This window comes from Physeter macrocephalus, chromosome 18 (genome assembly GCF_002837175.3).
Source record: "Physeter macrocephalus isolate SW-GA chromosome 18, ASM283717v5, whole genome shotgun sequence".
NCBI classification, from domain to species: Eukaryota; Metazoa; Chordata; class Mammalia; order Artiodactyla; family Physeteridae; genus Physeter; species Physeter macrocephalus.
In genome coordinates this window covers 90,574,294-90,587,905 of record NC_041231.1, presented here as the reverse complement: position 1 = coordinate 90,587,905, position 13,612 = coordinate 90,574,294, and positions in this window count along the sequence as shown.

The window sequence follows — 13,612 nt, the reverse complement described above, 5'->3', positions numbered from 1 at the left end:
GCCAAGAATTCTCAGCATACATGGCAAATAACTATTTCTTCCAGAAATGCAACCTTAATACAGAGCATTCTTTCTTATCGTGAACTCAAGTCATGGAATATATATTTACTTTTTTAATTCTTAGGAAATTCTAAAGAAAAGAAAAAGAAAAACTGCAATGAGATTTATAAGAGAGTATAAAGTTGATGTGAAATCTGCCTTAAAAATACCTGATTTTCCTTAATCTAACTAAAAAGCTATGTATGTATATTCAATATGTTAATAGTACTTTAACCTCTAAAATGCTTTTGCTCTATTATATTAAATATATACTTTATCAGGCTGAAAATTACCAAAGTTAGGCAAAACATTCATCTGAAATCAATTTACCAGCTTACTTGTGAAGTTTATGTTGTTAAACTTCACTGGGCTGCTAGGTAAGATTTAACAGCTCTGCAATAAGGGCGTTAATATTTCATGAATTCATCATATATCACATATCAGTATTTCAAACAAAACTAACTAAATGTAAAAAATACCGCAAGCCAACCAACTAACAACAAAAAAATCAGTGATATGGTTTGCCTGTAGGATAGAGGGTCCCAAACTTTAGAATGCATTAGAATCACCTGGAGGACTTGTTAAATCTCAGAATTTCTGCTAAAATAGGTCTAGGGTGGGGCCTGAGAATGTCTGTTGCTAATATGTTTCCAGATGATACTCCTGGTCCAGAGCCCATACTTTGAGAACCAATGCTGTAGGCCAAGGAAGGCTAATTGTGTGACCTGCAGCAATGAAAGGCATTCATGAGCTTTCTTTGAAGACCTTCCAGGCCATTCCAACGATCAACAAAATAGTCCTTGCTTAGATAGAGGTCACGCTATTTCACCATTGTAGCGAGTGGTTTCACCTCCAGCCTCTCTCTGGGTATGGTGACCCAGGTTTTGTGAATAACTTGGATTTTTTTTTTAATTACCCTGACTTATATATTGACAGCTATATTAGCCAGGACTCTTTCGGTTGCAAGAATCATAAACACAGTTTTAAACAGTTTAAGCAAAATAGGAGATGTGGATACACGATCCTGGGCTAGTCACAAAATCGAGGCTGAGGAGGGTTAGGAGTCGGAGCCACACATGTACCACAGATCCTGGGGGAACTGAGGGTCTCAGATAAGTGAGTAGACACATTCAGCCATTTCCTTTTCTTCTTGCCTATCTTCATTCTCGCAGACTATTTTTCTCTGTATAGCAGTGAACAAGAATGAGAACGTAAACAAGGGAACATCTTCCCACATGGCAAGTCTTTCTTTCTTGTGGACCACAGGGCAAGTCCCATTGGATTGGCCATATTATCCTTCTTTCAGGTCCCCATGGGTCATGGTGGGAAGACAAATAAAGGAAGATATATTTAAAACTCTACCGGATCCACTTCAACTAGGAGAAGAAGCTCCAGCTTGAGGAGATATAGGGTATTTGTTTTAAGCTGATTGTATTTTCTTATAAAGTCCTTATGGAGGGAAAGAAAGCAAATTTTAGTCAAGAATGGTTTGCCATTCTCTGCCAGGGTAGAGGATCCAAGTAGCCAGCAATTAAAGTGGTACCTTGAGGAATGACACACATCAAGGGCATCCCAGAAATCTGGGGGCCGCTTCTCATTTGTCCAGAAGGAACAGGGCCTGGAAAAGCAGTTGTATCTTTGGGATATATGTCTCCTTTGGGGCAAACATCAGACTACTCCTTGAAATCTGAGAAGATCCCTAACTCTACATTCTACAGTGATTAGGTTTAATGAGCTGAGAGTTTTAAGAAGACATGAATTCACTCCATAAACATATCTCAAACTCTGACTCTGTGGCAAGTGCTACTTGTGTTAATTTCCTGCGGCTGCTGTAACAAATTACCCCAAACCCAGTGACTTAAGACAACACAAACTTATTATCTTATATTTTGGGAAGTCAGAAGTCCAACACAGGTCTCACTGGCTAAAATCAAGTTGTCAGCAGGGCCGTGTTTCTTTCTGGAGGCTACAAAAGAAAATCCGCGTCCTTGCCTTCTCCAGCTTCTAGAATCCACCTGTATTCCTTTTTTTCTTTCTTTTTTTTTTTTTTTTTTTTTTTTTGCGGTGTGCGGGCCTCTCACTGTTGTGGCCTCTCCCGTTGCGGAGCCCAGGCTCCGGACGCGCAGGCTCAGCGGCCATGGCTCACGGGCCCAGCCGCTCCGCGGCATGTGGGATCTTCCCAGACCGGGGCACGAACCCGCGTCCCCTGCACCGGCAGGCAGACTCTCAACCACTGCGCCACCAGGGAAGCCCCACCTGTATTCCTAGACTGACTTGTTTCCCCTTCCTCCATCTTCCAGGCTGAGTCCTTCTCACACTGCATCACTCTGACATTCTTTTCTGTCTCTCTCTTCCATATTTAAGGACCCTTGTGACATCTGTGTGCCTACCAGAATATCCAGGATAATCTCCCTTTTCTTCAAGTCAGATGATTAGCAAACTTAATTCCTTTTTGCCACATAATCCACATAGTCGCAGGTTTTGGGGATTAGGGTGTAGATATCTTTGGGGGGGAGTTTATTCTGCCTACCACACTGGTATATGTATATAGGGAGTGGATTCAGATATGAATAAGCCATGATTCTACCTTCCATGATTCCATAGCCTGTGCCAGAAGATGGAAGTGCAAACACATAGGTACCATACAGTTTAATAATAAATAGTATAATAGATGCATCTCCATGGTCCACTGATGGACCAAAGGAAGGAGTAGCATGTTAAGTCTTGACGGATCATAAAAAAGAATTAAGAGAGTAGGGGAGGAATTTACCTAAATTTTGAAGAAGGAGAAGAACATTTTTGCCGAGATGTCAGGTGGGTGGAGATTCAAGGCAAAGATATAATTCAACTTGGATTTTATCCTGTATGCAATGAGATGCCATTTATGGATTCTGAGCAGTGTAGATACCATCCATATCCAATATGTACGTTAGGAATATTATTATATTGACCATGGAGGGAGAGTGTACAGGGGAATTAATCTGGAATTGGATACATCACCGAAGAGATGATTGCAACATTTCAGGAAAATGGGTGCTATATACTTGAACTAACTCAGTGGCAGAGAAATTAGAGGGGAAGAGATGTATTTGAGAGAAATGTTAAGGGATTAACTGGAAGAATTTGCTGAGTGGTCAAATGTAGAACACCAGGGGAAGAATAAGTCAAGGAATTACTCCTGGTTTCTGCCTTGGGTGACCAGTTACATTGTGGTACTGTTAACCAGGATAAGAATTGCAAGACAATAAATTGTGATGGAGAAAAAGATAATTGCTTCCATTTGGATATGTTGACTTAAAGTGCCTGTGGGAAGATGGTGAAGATTCATCCTTATAGCAATTAAAGTGAAAAGATATGGGATATTTGGTTGATTTTTAAGCCTGAAATACCCTTCTCCCCAAATCATAATCTTAGTTTAGTTGGATGAAGAGATTATTTAGGAATGAGATGACATATACAAAAGGGGGCCCATGGCCAGGAATGGATAAGGAGACATGGCACAGAGCAGCGTGAATAATGTCAAGAAGGAAAAAGCCAAGGAATGTACAAAAATTTTAAGGAAAACTAAAAGCACTCTGTAATGTATATTTAGAGCAAAGAGAATGTAAGCAAAGGGAATGTTATACTATATTAACAAATGACACTATAAAAACAGAGTTTACAGTGATTTTCTTGTGTCTTCACAAAAGAATGGTCTTTAAATTGAAAACGGGTCTAACAAAGACGGTAAAAAGGGAATTGGATCCAAAGATAGATATGAGAGATACTTAAGGAACATCTATTTGCTTTAAATGTGTTCCTGTCTTCAGGCTTAGATTATTCCAGGATACTGAAATAATTTTCAGATATTTTCATAGATCCATTACTCATAATCTCTGAGGAGTTATGAAGAACTGGTACAGTGCCAGAAGCCTGGCATCTAAGTGGTAAGAACCTGAGGATCAGGCCATTACAGCTGGTAATCTTCTGTTTGATTCCTGACAAATTCTAGAATGGACTACTTAGACAACTTGTTTGTGGGTGTTGAAAGGATAGTCAGTCACTTGCAGGGTTTAACAAAAATGCATCAGTAGGAAGTCATTTCATTTATATTTTTCTTTTTCACGGAACAAGAAGTTTAGAGAAGGCTAATAAATGGGGACAGGGTCAAAATTGAATGAATATTTCAGTTTAGAAATAATAGACCCACATAAATACAGGGACAAATGTAAAAGTCCTAAGATTAGGTTTAAAAAAATCAAACCAAGTGGGACGATGTTGAGGATCTGGCTTAGAGCAGTTAAAGTAAAAAGATCTACATATATGGTTGATTTTAAGTTTAAAAGTAATACCCAGAATTATAACATAGCTTGCCCTCAAAGGCATGTTATTACCTCAAACAAGGAAGAAAACAGCTTTATCTGTGTTGGCAAAGATTCCATTTCGAGTACTGAGCTGTCTTTTGGGTACTGTATTTTAAAGGGGCAAAAACTTAGGATCTGGAAATTATGTTGAATGAATAATAGTTGAAGGAGCTAATTATAATGTTTAGGCCAGAGAAGACATGTTATGTCTTTAAATATTTGAGGACATGATATGAGATTGGGCTCCTAATTTTCTTCAGCTCTAGAGGCTGAAATTAGTTTAATGAGGAATGATTAAACTCAATATTGAAAGAACTTTTAAAAATTAGATCTTCTAAAAAAATGAACTGCCTGATGAGAAATATGGTTCTTTTCAATAGCAATCCTCAAACACAAGTTAAGTGACCACTTAACAGGGATAGTGGAAAGGAAATTCCAGCATCAGGTGGGAGTTTGAAATATATTCATTTTTTTCTTATCTTTTTAACTCTAAAGATACTTTTTAACTAAAAAAAATTCCATGGGTCTTCACATACTAAAACTTTTAGTATCTGTTACATGAGAAAGCATACAGAGCGATAGAAAAACATTTGTTTGGATCCAGAATTATTTTGATATAAATATGTACTAAAATGGCTTAAAAGTATTTTTATACTTTTATAAAAATTAAATTCTCAAGACATAGATTTATTCTACAGACAATGCCTGCTGCTCTTTTGGATTCACAACTCCCGTAAGCAATTGCATGTCCTCTCGTGTTTCCAAGATTCAGATTAAGAACTGAACAAGAGGGCTTCCCTTCCCTGGTGGCGCAGTGGTTGCGCGTCCGCCTGCCGATGCAGGGGAACCGGGTTCGCGCCCCGGTCTGGGAGGATCCCACATGCCGCGGAGCGGCTGGGCCCGTGAGCCATGGCCGCTGGGCCTGCGCGTCCGGAGCCTGTGCCCCGCAACGGGAGAGGCCGCAGCAGAGGGAAGCCCGCATACCACAAAAAAAAAAAAAAAAAAAAATGAACAAGATAATAAAATTGTCAATAGGTCCGGGTACAACCTGAGAATTTGCATTTTTAGCAGATTCTGAGGTGCTACTGATGCTGCCAGTAGGCAGATCACATTTTGAGTAGCAATAAAAGTTATCTTCCAGGTTCAGAATTTGTTTTATCATGACTTTTACCCTTTATCCACATTCAAAATGGATACTGTTCCCTGTGGATAATTTATAGCATAGTCCCCTGTCCTACTCTGAATCCTGGCTTTACCATTTATCAAGCAGAGTGATCTTGAAGAAATTCCTCCAGATTTCTGATTCCTTTGTGAGGTTGACATCTAAGGATTAAATGAAATAATATAAGTAAAAGGCTTAGCATAGTAGCTGACATAGCAAACATTCTAAATTTATGGCTACTGAATATTTTAATGACAATGAATGTAAAGGTGATGATGAGAAATGAGCAGATTTCTTATACAAGCCTTCTTTTTTAAAAATTTTATTGAAGTATAGTTGATTTATAATGTTAATTTCTGCTGTACAAAGTGATTCAGTTATACATATATGTATTCTTTTTCATATTCTTTTCCACTATGGTTTCTACAGGATATTGACTATAGTTCACTGTGCTGTACAGTAGGACCTTGTTGTCTATCCATCCTATATATAATAGTTTGCATCTGCTAGTCCCAAACTCCCAATTCTTCCCTCCCCTACCCACCCCTTTGGCAACCACACGTCTGTTCTCTATATCTGTGAGTCTCTTTCTGTTTCGTAGATATGTTCATTTGTGTTGTATTTTAGATACCACGTATAAGCGATATCATATGGTAATTGTCTTTTTCTTTCTGGCCTTCTTCGCTTAGTATGACAATCTCTAGGCCCATCCATATTGCTGCAAACGTCACTATTTCATTCTTTTGTACAGTTGAGTAATATTCTATTGTGTATCTTCTTTATCCATTCATCTGTTGATGGACATTTAGGTTGTTTCCATAAATAGTGCTGCTATGAACATAGGGTTGCATGTATCTTTTCAAATTATAGTTTTGTCTGGATATATGCCCAGGAGTGGAATTGCAGGATCATATGGCAAATCTATTTTTAGTTTTGTAAGGAACTGCCATACTGTTTTCCATAGTGGCTGCACCAATTTATATACCCACCAACAGTGTAGGAGGGTTCCCTTTTCTCCACACCCCCTCCAGCATCTTATACAAGCCTTCTTAAATAAGTGTTCTTCCATAACGCCATATGTGTTCCTAAAGAATTGCATATTAAAAAAATAGGGTTCAAGGAAACAGACCCATCCAGTGCATCTTTGTAATCAAAGCACTAAAAATACAAAATAATGATTTATACCTGGGGGGTTAGTTTAGATGGCCCAGGCAGAAGCTCAGCATTGCTGAAAGCTGCCACAGTGGATATTAAAAATAAGCAAAAGACGTTACAGAAGAAATACGGCAACACTGCAATGAGAGCAGCATTAATGGGTGTGGAAAGGCCTGAGATGCTAGAGCTGACAATAAGGTGGGCGAGAGGGGTGGGCAGTCCAAGGCAGCTTGAGGTATGAGCCCAAAAGACTGGCCTTGCCTTTCAGATTCCTTCAAACACAGCTGAATAGGGCTCCTGCTGAAACTGCAACAGCTGAACTGATGTTTGTTTTATTTTTCCTTTCCTCCTGAAGGTTATAATTCTGTTCTACTGTTTTGCACCCGTCTATGCCTGGGGTTGGGGAGGGCAGGAATCACATATAAACCAAGCTGACTTCTGCATTTCACCGACATCATTCTAGTTACAAAACTGCATTACAGAACTAGTTACTAATTTTAGTTACCCAAACTTGCATTACAGCAGAACAGAATGCATTGGGTTTTATAGTCTACATTTAATCTGGAAGGCATTGAGAAGGAACACCTCGTATAGCCTTTTTGGATTCTCTAACATCCAGGTGACTAAAAGATTTCCCAGGTTCTTGTGGTGAAGAAAACCTTTTGCAAACACTTGACCAGTAGAAGCAAAGGGGCGGAGTCCCCAGTCACAGAGGCTCTTGGTTTAATATCTCCCTTACACCTTCATTCTATTGTTGTGTTCCCTTCATGGGTGACGACCAAACTCAGTCGTGAAACATTTTCTCCTAGTTTAACTCCTTTCTAAACTTCCTCTCCTCATCCCAAACTGCTTTTCAATGCAGCTTCCGTAGATGACAGCAACATAAGTCGAGCAAGCAAGCATCTTCAAAGGAAACTGAGAAGATCAGGTGTACCTTTTTGGTTGGCGACCTCAATTCCTTGTGGGAAGGAAAGGATAAAAATAGTACATATAGTCAAAAAAAGCTACGTCTCTTGGCCCAGTATCCGGGCTAAGTGAAAGCCTGACGGTTTTGCCTTGATGTTTGTTTAAGCAGCAGCCTACAGTGTGGCACGAGGTGAATTTTTCCTTTACTTGTTTTATTCCAAATAGTTTTCAAAAGCTCCTGTGGAACACTGACTGCGGCTTTGATCGGGCTCTTATTCAGGGCTGACATTCCCATGAACAACTCTAGCTCTGACCAGCTTCAGCCACTTTTAAAATTCTCATTTAAATTCCAATTCCCCATAATCTTAACAGGCAAGAGATAGACCCAGGGTGAGGAAGGGAAAGTGAGATGCCTCTTCTAGATCCACAAGGCCCTCAGATGAAACGGACCCACCTAGGCAGCAGGAAAAGAGTAGAAATCCGTGAAGAAAAGAGCTAGATACTTGATGTGTGCCATATGCCTTCGAGACAGGGGTTTCTGACCGACACTTGATTCAGATGAGCCTGCAACATGTGTCTGAAGGTTCCCATAACCCTGCAAATCAGAAAAAAAAAAAAGAAAGAAAAGTAGCCATACATTGCTAAATGTCAGACTGTCTTGCAAGGTTTCTGACATTTTTTAGGCTGTATTTTGGGGTAAAAACAAAAATAAAAGGGCTGATGTGGTGAGCAGTGTCTGTGGGAGAAAGTGTCCCTTGCTTGGGTTCATTTTATGGGCATTCCTAAAATCTGTCATTAGGTTTTGCTTTTCCACCTCTCTCCCCCCAGCCTCTCTCAAATTCACACTCCAGAGCCTCTTCTTGTCCTTGGTAATTTGAGGAATTTTATCTGTATTCGTGATATCGGAAGGTATTTGGAAGTTATGTGGACTGACAGCAGATTCACCTTTTTTCAGGGACGATGCACAGGAAATACGAAATCCTTTTCCTGCTTTTCACCTCTGGCTGCAGAGAAGTGGGCTTGATCTCTCATTTGCCACTTTTGTTACACAGCTCGGGTACTCCTGGTTTTCCAATGAGCTCTCCCACCTCTCCGTGTCCTAATCCATCCCAGTCTGGATTTGGTGACTTCTGGTGACTCCATATTTGCACTAACAGGCATCTCAGCTAACCTCTCTGGTTTGGTGACCTGTTCTTTGGGCTCAGTGGACATCACCAGCCCAAGGTTTCTTCTCTTTGTCTGGGCTCAGTGGTTTCTCCACTGAGATTGGAAATGATGTTCATTCCCCTTCCATCCCCTTTCATACTCTACTTTTGGGAGAATAATGTAACAGAGAAGAACAAACCTGACTCCATATTGGATCATTTCCTTTAGCTCTAACCCTTGGGCTCTGTCCACTGTGCTTAGTCATGCTGGTTCTGCACCTTTTGTAAAAGAATGTTGCCTATAGCCTGAAATATACATGATAGCCCACTCTCAAGGTTCTGACCTTTAAAGGTATAACACTTTTCCATTCACATAGAGATAAAAATTTGCAGAACAGAAAATAATGATTGTCTTGTTGGAGGTTTATAGGAACATTGTCACCAGACAGACCTATGTGGACAGCTGCAGGATCAAAGGATTCCTGCGCCAAGAAGTTTGTGACAACCAGCCACACCCCTTCCCCCCCCCCTTTTTTTTCTTCCGCGGTATGTGGGCCTGTCACTGTTGTGGCCTCTCCCGTTGCGGAGCACAGGCTCTGGACGCGCAGGCTCAGCGGCCGTGGCTCACGGGCCCAGCCGCTCCGCGGCATGTGGGATCTTCCCGGACCGGGGCACGAACCCGTGTCCCCTGCATCGGCAGGCGGACTCTCAACCACTGTGCCACCAGGGAAGCCCCCTTCCCCTTTTAGTATAAAAGAAGCTTGAATTCTAACTCCAGTAAGATGGTTCTTTGGCACACTAGTCCACCGCCTTCTCAGTCGGCTGGCTTTCTGACTAAAGGTCCTTACCCCAACAACTCATCTCTCAATTTATTGGGCTGTCATGTGGAGAGCAATATGGGCTTGGACTCAGTAACAATATGAGATAGGCTTTCTTGGCCCCGAATCCGATTTTTCCAGGAGAAAAGTTGACAAAGCACAAGCTAACAGTGAGTTAATTTTATCAATGATCTTCAGGATATATTTGGGACATATTATGGTTTTCTAAGTTGCAACTCAGTCACTGGGTACAGATGATTTCGACAACGTATTATTTCCTGAAACCATTCTATGCTTCCTCTCTCCATTCCCTCTGCCTTAGATGAGGATCTTATTCTCGATCACTAATAACCTCTTAATTAGTTCCCTTGCTGCCAGGCCTAGTCCTGTTCACATTGTCACCAGAGTATCTCTCCTTTGCTTTGCTGTTTAAAACATTTCACTGCCTATCCAGCATTTACATCAGCATTTCCTAAAGGACAGACAATCATCGAGAAACTTCAGCAAATAAATAAGTGGCTGAATAAATCTTTAAAACACTGATATCCTGAAACCCCTTTTGGAATCTCCATATGCTTTCATAATTCAGAGCTGTAACAGTTCTGAAGAATCCTACAGTGAAGAGACTTGTTCAGTTCAGAATTTTCTTAATGTATTTAATCATGGAATTCCTTTTCAAGTTTTACCTACTAAATATCTATAATACCAGTTTCCACGAAGACACTTGGGTGATGCTTTCTAGGATAAAAGACAAGCCGCTTACCTTGTAGCACTGGGCATATCATGGCATGTTATTTCCTGTCTACCTATCCTACCTGATTTTCCACCCCTGGATGCCTTGCCCTTTTGTATTCTACCTGAAGGATAGACAAAGGATCGCCTTAGTCTGTGTCTTTGCATTTGCCTATCTTTCTGCCTAGTAAACTGAGTTTTTTTCTTTCCCTTCTCTGCCCAGTAAACTTTCCCATCCCCATCTTTTGAAACCCAAAATAGATCTTTGCGAGGGGAATTCTTCTTCGTTAACTCCTGCCCGTTAGAAGTAATCACCCCCTCCTTGGTTCTGCTGCTATGCCTGTTTCCCTCCACATTTTGGTTGAATTCATATACTGGTTTAGAATTGCGTTTGTGTGTCTAATGTGTTCAAATTGCTGTGAGTGACTTGATGAAAAGGGGTTGAGTCTGTGTAGTCAGTTTTTAGGATAAGTCTGGAACATAGTAGGAGCTTAATAGATGGCTGTAGAACAGAAGAATGGCCTCATACCACACATGGGTGACATCATTCTGGATTCTGAACTTCTGTTCGTTTGGTGTCTTAAGTTAGATAGCACATGTACATCAAGAAAAAAAAGCAACAATGTCTTCATAGGGAAAAGAGATATATGAGATGTATGTGTGTACACATCTGCATATATACATATATACACACACAGATATGTACACGTATATAGTACTCAAGCACAGATAGATTATATGTTTGCAAGGGACACTCACAAGCACACACTATGCCTTCACAGACGTTTTCTCCAGCCATGAAACACAGCAATTTAATAAAGGATGATTAGGAAATACAGGAAAAGAAGCTTCACTGCAGGCAGCGAAATACATCAACTGTTTTAGAAATAACACCTTGGGAATTTTAATCTTTACACATAACCTTAGCTTCTAAGGTCTCTTCCCAACAACAGACCTTCAGCATCCTGCACAGATTTCCATTTATCTGCGTGGGCTGAGCTGACCCCACTGGAAATCGAACATTGCTCCTGATATTGATCCAGGCACACTGACACCGGCGAGGCACCCCTTGTGTGAAATTTGCAGAAGAGCCTGCTAGAGAGTTCTGAAGTGCAGGAGCAACTGCGAGGCTGCTGCTTTCCTCCCAGGGCTGGTAGAAAGGAATCTTGGGCCACTTCTGTCCCCGCAAGGGAATGGCACCGCTGAGATGCCTTTCTCTCTGACTCTTGTGCCCTGCTCCCCCGCTCTCCTCTCATTCCTCACGCTCTGTCTTGCTCTGACCCTGACTGTAACATGACCAGTTGGTCATGACCTTCATGTGCTGCAGGGGTGCTCTGTTCTCCCTCGGCTCTGTCTCGCTGGCCTTAAGCTAGAGTGAACTCACTAAGCACGAGATTCCCTTTTAAAAAAATAGAACTGAAAGAAGTGTTGTTTGCTTTCTGGCCCTCAAACACCAAGGCACTGTTGTGCTCCTTAAAATTGTAAATTATGTCTGTTTAAGAAAATGTCAGTGTTTTCTAAAACAGAATAACAGTGCTGGAAAAGACTTGGCTGTGCTATTTGTTACCAAAGTTTCATGCAAGAAAAATGATGCATTCATCATTATGAGCGCAGTCAAGGGGCATAATGACTGGGGCACAATGCTGCTTCAGTTCTTTTAAGTAACATGATGGATTCTTTTTCTCCTCAGCAAGTTATCTGAGTAATGTAAAAGCTCATAAACTGAGATCCAGGGAGACTCTGTCGATAAAGGCCTATACTTAACAACAATTAGAACGTGAGACACATCTCGTATAATTAAATTGATTTTTTTTTTTTTTCTGCCAGAAACAAGACTTTTCCAGATAATGATTGCTTTGGTTGTCTAAAATTGTATTTATTGAGGTGGGGGAGGATTAGCTCTGTTGTTACATTCAGGCACTGCTTCATGTATCTTCGAAATCCGATTCTTAAATAGGCCGATTGGATGATTTTTGAATACAGAAGGGTAAATAGCTATGGATAATCGCTGAAATCAACATAAAATCCCTGTCCTGGTAAACATATTATTTAGTGACCTAGAATTTCAGCAAGTGGACTCACAGGGGTGGGAAGGCGGGTGTAAAGGGGTTAACAAAGGGGTCAGGCCCCTGATTTTGATGGGTTCCGCAGCCAGTCAGGATCCTGAGCAAGCCTCTTAATTTAGCCATGCATTCTCCGGTGTAATGCAAGCATAAAAGGGTCACATTTTTTTCTGCGTCTAAAATATGTTAAAGATTTATAAAACGAGGAGCTTTACTTTTTACATTAAAAATTGCCTTTTAAGGGTACATGTAACACCCTCCTCCCAAAAGCACATAACCCCTTTTGGATCCCTGGATAACGCTACTAAATTGGGATATTTACCTGAACTTTCCTTACTTGGCCTCCATTCATGTCAAACAGCTGTTGGAATGAATACAAAGGGACTTGTCTGACTTTCTAGTAATAACCTTGATTTTTTTTTCCTGGTGTCTTGAAAGCATTAATAGTGAATTGAGTTTTACCTTTTCCAGCAACGGGAGTGGCTGTTTTTCCGTTAAATATCACTGGGTTTAATGGGGCTAGAAGTATTAAAAGAAACCCTAGCCATATGGAAATTTCAAAAGATGGAAAGAGAGAGAGAGAAAGTGAGGGAAGGAGAGAGGAAGGAAGGGAGAGAGGGAAGAGGAAAGAAGTTATTTGTTGTTTTCTTTTATTTTTATTCAATTTTTTCAAAGCTCCGGAGGAGAGCAGGCAAGGGTTGTGTGCAAGTGGGTGGAACATATTTGCTGTGAAATAGGATGGAATGTTTACTGAGCTATTTTCCATGAGAATCAAAATGTTTCTGCTCTCATATCCCCTTTTCACAGCAGTGGCCTTTTAAAACATGTTGCCTCGGCGACTGGTGGTCAGACTCCATGTGATGCTCCCTTTGGAAGTAATGGCCCTGGACTGTGACTGGCTTTGCTCACCCTGTTGGGCAAAGAGCACTGGGAGATACGCTCCATTTCCAAGCCTGTGGGAGCTGAGTTCATCTCTTTCCAGTATTTACTGGAGAAATGTCTAGTGGGTTAGGGCGTGGGAGAAAAACTTATCCTAACAGAGTGCTTCCTTGCCAGCTGGGTTAACGGGTGTCATTGTGCCGACTCTTGGCCTTGAGCCTCTGCCTTTGCTACCCGTTGGCCCTGGGAGGATGATGGAGGGTGGTGTGATGGATAGAAAGTGGACCACAGAGGACCACCAAGGAATGGTGTGCGCTTGAGCAAGTCCCTTATCCTCTGTTAGTCTCTATATTCTGTAATTGAAAAAAAA